Source organism: Agrilus planipennis, unplaced genomic scaffold (assembly GCF_000699045.2).
Source record: "Agrilus planipennis isolate EAB-ADULT unplaced genomic scaffold, Apla_2.0 scaffold45, whole genome shotgun sequence".
Lineage (NCBI taxonomy): Eukaryota > Metazoa > Arthropoda > Insecta > Coleoptera > Buprestidae > Agrilus > Agrilus planipennis.
In genome coordinates, this window is record NW_020438890.1 from 364,146 (window position 1) to 369,789 (window position 5,644).

At 32.9% G+C, this 5,644-nt stretch overlaps 1 protein-coding gene across 1 annotated transcript in view; it reads right to left on the reverse strand.

The window, feature by feature from the left end:
* The window catches only part of LOC108737455 (lachesin-like), a gene marked incomplete at its 3' end in the record, with an annotated part of 362,784 nt that overhangs the window by 319,782 nt on the left and 37,358 nt on the right, over window positions 1–5,644 (reverse strand). The window lies entirely within an intron of this gene.

Consider the following 5,644-nt stretch of genomic DNA (forward strand, 5'->3'; position numbering starts at 1 on the left):
TTTAGTATGATTCTAGTTTTAAATATTAAGGTTATGGCTGATGGTAAATACTTGCTGAAATATAATCATGTGCATTAAAATGACGTGAACAAATTTTTATTCCGGAATTCACTTCTTTGATACCTACTGCTTTCATCCAAGCTTCTATTAGTTTACTTTTTTCTCTAATTTTTCGAATATATCTTTTACATATATAAAACGGTTAGTTTTTATTGGAATGTAGTTAATGTAGATGAAGAGTGAAGATCTATGTCTGAAGTGCTATTGCAGCTTTTCACTGAACATATTAACTTTTATTTGATTTAACTTTAGAAAAAAACTTCGTCGACCCCATCATAAAAAAAAATTTACTTTTTTAACGTGTTTTATTATTTTCATAAACAATTTTACAATTTGCGTGCACAGTTCCTCCTACGTAAATTTTTCCCTCATTCGAGTTATAAATTTTGCCCCAATGGTTAAGTATGGTGTTTTATTTATAGTCAGATTTACTTGAAACATGGCTTTAATGCATACATACCTATTTCAACATTTTACAAAATTCTACCTCTTTGGGAAGCTGAAAGGGGTTTGCTAAGATTGTATGTTTGTTTTTGGTCCGATTTACTTGAAACTGATTAAAAAATTACAAAATTCAATCTCTGTTGTGGTGGTTGAGTGGTGAAAAGGAGTTGCAATGTTTAAATGGAGCATATATTATTTGTGGTCAGATTTACTTGAAACTTGGTCTTAATGGTCTCTCATTTAATTTCTGAAAGACCTATCTCGACATTTTAAAAAATTCAACCTCCAAAGGGTGGAAGGGTAAGAAGGTGTTGCAATTTTTGTTTGGGACATACTTTATTTGCTGTTGAATTTACTTGAATCTTGGTATATATGCTGTTTGATATTATTAATCAAATGAAAAGAGGTTGCAACGTTTCCATGGGGTATATTTTATTTGTACTCGGATTTACTCGAAGGTTGCCCATTGTTGAAATTAAGTAAATACGTGTTTTGGCAATTATTAAAAATCAACCCTTAAGGATGAAATGTTGTTGCTACGTTTGTATTTGAAATCTAAGATGGCGTCATCACATAAAATAAAATGTTGTAAGGGCGAATCGGGAGTTAAAAGGTTTTATGGAGAAACAATACTAATTTCTGCGAACGAAGCCGCGGGGAAAAGCTAGTTTCATATAAAACACTAAAAGTAAGTTTGTCTTCAAACAAATTTCATCTTATTCAGCCAAAAAAGCCGCGATAAACGAAGCGAACAGGAAATTCAGAAGAATTTCGCTCTTCAAATGCTCATTAGATTCTGTTGAGGCTTATCACGTTTCTTGACGTTTGTGTCACGTCGCCTGGGAAGGTCGGGGAGAATATGAACTTAAGGGTGACGCATGTAGGGGAACGTGTTGCGAAATGTAATATCCGAAGGTACATAACTCGGCAAAGTTTATTAAAAGAATATTTTAAATTAAGATTTACGGTTCGAAAGCTTTCCGCGCTCGAGTATTAGCTTTAAAACGAGACGCATTCTTCTTAATTAAAATGTTAGCTTGAACGGCAAGCAACAATAGAACACTATAAAAAATTAGTAACGGTAAACAACAACCGACGCTCGAGGGCGTTTAAAAATAGATATTATTAGTCTATAAATTAGAAGAATTACAGCTTATAGCGGTAAGAATAAACAGTATGTGTAGAAGGTAGGTTTATTCACTTTTGTGTTTTAAGGGCACTGAAAATAAAACCCATGCTATAAAAAAAATCAAAAATTAAATAACAATTGTGCGGTTTTATGAAACCACGATGCAAGTGAAACTTTTCGAGTTGTAGGCATTTAACTGTAAATTGTTAGAAAATTATTCGATTTAGGGTATTAAAATTAAAATCGCGTTCTTAATCTTTATCTTAATGATTGGAAAATGGGAATGATAATGAGAAATCAATAGTAGACAAGATATCCAACTATAAACTTTAATTTCGATCTGCGTATGAGAGTACGGAATACATAATAAATACAATCATTCAGATGATAGACGCATGTTAAAAAGTGAAAACAATATTTATTGAAATAATAGAATCATTTTAAATTTTAGTTCTATCAACAATTTCATCTTCGTTTTGAGTTTCACAGTCTATAAATGTAATTGTCATGTACTTGCACGAATGAGTGAGAATATAAATGCGCGCTGCCATGATCCCTAACGCTGCTTTTACACATACGGTTTTTTGCCGTGGCCGTGCACGGTAACGGGGCCGTGTATAATAGTAATGCATTGGTTTACTAGCAAGNTTATGGTTTTTATTTATATACATATTTAAGTAGATGGTTTGATAATTTTTAATGTTATTCGATTGTTTTTGATTTTAACTGTATATTCTTTACATCTTAATTTACATTATCATGCATATCGCAATTTGAATCTTCTCTTGGAATTCATAATGCAATAGTAGCCTATTCAATGTTTACCTGACTCATCGTTAAAATCATATTAGGGCCGTATTTTCCTCTCATAACCTTTTCAATTGTACTTATTACATTTACCTGAAATGCAGTCATTTACTGTAAAGTTTTTCATACTAGTTTTTAATTCTATCTCTATCTATCTTAAATTGTTCTTCTCTTTCTCGTTTATTTAAATACATGTCCGAAATTTTCTAACGAGAGTTCATCAATTTACATCAGTAAGCACGGTTCTCAATACAACGCATTTAGTCTCGAATCTTTAATAATAAAACTAGTAAAAAAAAAAGGTGTAAATTTTATTAAAGGAAAAATCATCAACTAGCTGTACAATATTAAGTTGGCGTACAGCAGAAGCTGGTTACGTTAAACACCGACTATCCTGCTTCAACATTATCAAAGACACTGACCAAACGAATACACCCCGGTTATCGAAAGTAGACCTTAGCAATTTTCAATATTTTATTTAAACCCTTTAACTGTTTAATTCTAAAATGTTGTACTACTAGCTACTGTTTCTATAGATTTTTTATTGCAAAGCAAAAAAAAACTTTTCTAAGCGTTTTAATCCGCTTCTACTACCTTTTAACCGCTTAATAAAATCGTATGAAATTTAATGAAACCGTAGTTATTAAACTATCGATCGCTCTTATGGATTTTGATACATCCTTTACGGTTTTTATACAATTTTTAATCGAAAAGTGAAATTTTCGGCCTGTCATCGACAGCTAGCTAAAATTAACAAACTTTTCATACGGTAGAATATCATTGTACGAAGTGTTTCTGAAATAAGTAGCAAGCCTTAAAGGGTATTAACTATATGTAATAGGAAATCGAATGGTGAGTAAAGCAGTGTGGTGAATGGAAAAAAAAATTGTAAGAAAACCACCTAAACAGCTACGTTCATGGAAAATCTAAACAGTGACGGTTGTGGAACGGCTAATAAAATAAATATCAACAGCTTACTATATACTACGCTAGTTGCTAGTACATATTATAATAACTTTGTTCATCGCCTATTATATGCAGTATTGTTTAAAGCGAACCTCGACGTAGTATTAAAAATATAAAACATAGAAAAAGTCAACGTTGCGTAAACATTGAGATATTACCAAACTGCGTTAATACTTTTTTCTTATTGGTGGTTCACCAATGTCTATACAATCAATTACAACATTACAAAATATACACACGTACGTACACTACAAAAATTGTTCGAAATTCGAACGGGTATACCAAAATTATTTCTGAGTGCTGTAAAAACCATATAGACTCAGACTATGCGACGAAAAAGATACAGGATCGTACGTGCGATCCAGCGTCTAGAAAACCGTTCTGCACTGACCTATCACACTAACACACTGACCTACTGCCAATGACTTAGTTAATTAATTATATGCATAAATCCTACAACGTTAAAAGAGCAAGGAACTATTCTGAACTAACTGTAACATTAAGATTGTCAATCATACTTAATCTAATCTAACAAATAAAAAACGACGAAACAGTAAAAAATACAAATGAAATTTAGAGAATATTCTGACTTTCATCAAACCTTGCTTATCTGGACTACTTTTTTACTCCAAAATTTCAACTATTAATGAGCAAAAAATAGTTTTGTCTTGTCTTACACACGTAGCAAGACCAAGATTAAGACCATCACTTAGCCATACTCGCACTAGGCCAGTACTAAATGAACAAGATCAAGATCAAAAGAAAGACATACAAACAAGATTCTAGCAAACTTCTCACATAAAAGTCTAATAGATACAGTTACACAAAAGAATTAAACAGCACAATGAGAACTACATAGAAATATTTTTCATTAGAATGTATAGTACGAATAGTTAAATTTCGCCATCCCCCAGCCCTTATCAATCTGCGGAGCAGCGCAGGCCTACATTCCGGAGCCCAGCACATAACAAAGTCGCCCATCAAGTCAGCCGCAACGTTAACGCCTAAACACGTCCGTCTAGAAGTCAAGCAAACCCCATTGGTCCTGTATAGTAGAACGCAGTCTTGAAGTTTTAGCACACACTACGGAATCCATGAGGTTTGGTTATATGCTAGACAGCTTGGATCTGCGCTAACGTCGGAAGTGCGTGGCGTCCGACAACTAATCCCTATACGAATTTCGAATTCAATCTTCCCGTAGGAAAAATTTCCATTCCATTTCCATTAAAAAAATGCCATTTAATTACCATTGATAATAATTAATGGTAATAATGGAAAATTGCCAATGGGATGAATGGAATTTCCACGAAAATTCTAGTGGAAATCTCATTCCCGAACTCAATGGGATTTCCATTGCTGAACGCAATGGGATTTCCGTTGCGTTCCATTAGAACTTCCATTCCTGAGCCCGATGGAAATCCTAGTGTCAATTATTTATTTTTTACATTTAATTATTGTTAGTGGTAATTAAATGACATTCGTTTTGATCAAGATGAAATATGAGTTTTTTTTTCAACTTGCTTTGACAATCACATTAACTTCAGCACGTTTTTCTCCATTTATTTTAATAAGTATTAATCATCTCAAACTAGATCTTCTCCATTTTTAGGTACCCAATTGTTTTTCCATTTATATCGAATGGTTTTAAATGGAATTTATAAATTTTGCATTGATTTCCATTGAAAATGAACGGAAATTTTTCCTATGTAAATATTAATGGAAATATTATAAATGGAAACAATTATTTTTTTATTTATGCCAAATGGGTTTGAATGGAATTTACAAATTTTCCATTGATTCCCATTGAAGTTCAACTTCCGTTTCTGCCTCTAATACGTCTTTGACTAGACCTTCGTGCCTGAGAAGGTGTCCTACTAACCTATGTAGCTTATTTTTTATTGACTTCCATAGAGTCCACTGTTCTCCTACTCTTTCTAATACCTCTTCATTTCTAACCTTCTCTATCCACGGTATCCTCATCATTCGCCTGTAACACCACATTTCGTACGCGTCTAACCTTTCCTTTTCCGCCGCGCCCACTGTCCATGTTTCGCACCCATACAGTGCCGTGCTCCAAATATACACATTCATCCGATTTTTGGAACGTTCAAGAATATCTTTTTTCTCCGAATAAATATTTTTAATTTATATATTAAAACTGATGTTCGATAATTTCGAAATTTATAAAGGGTTTTCTGTATAGACATTCGATATTAACGAAAAAAATTTCCACTGTGG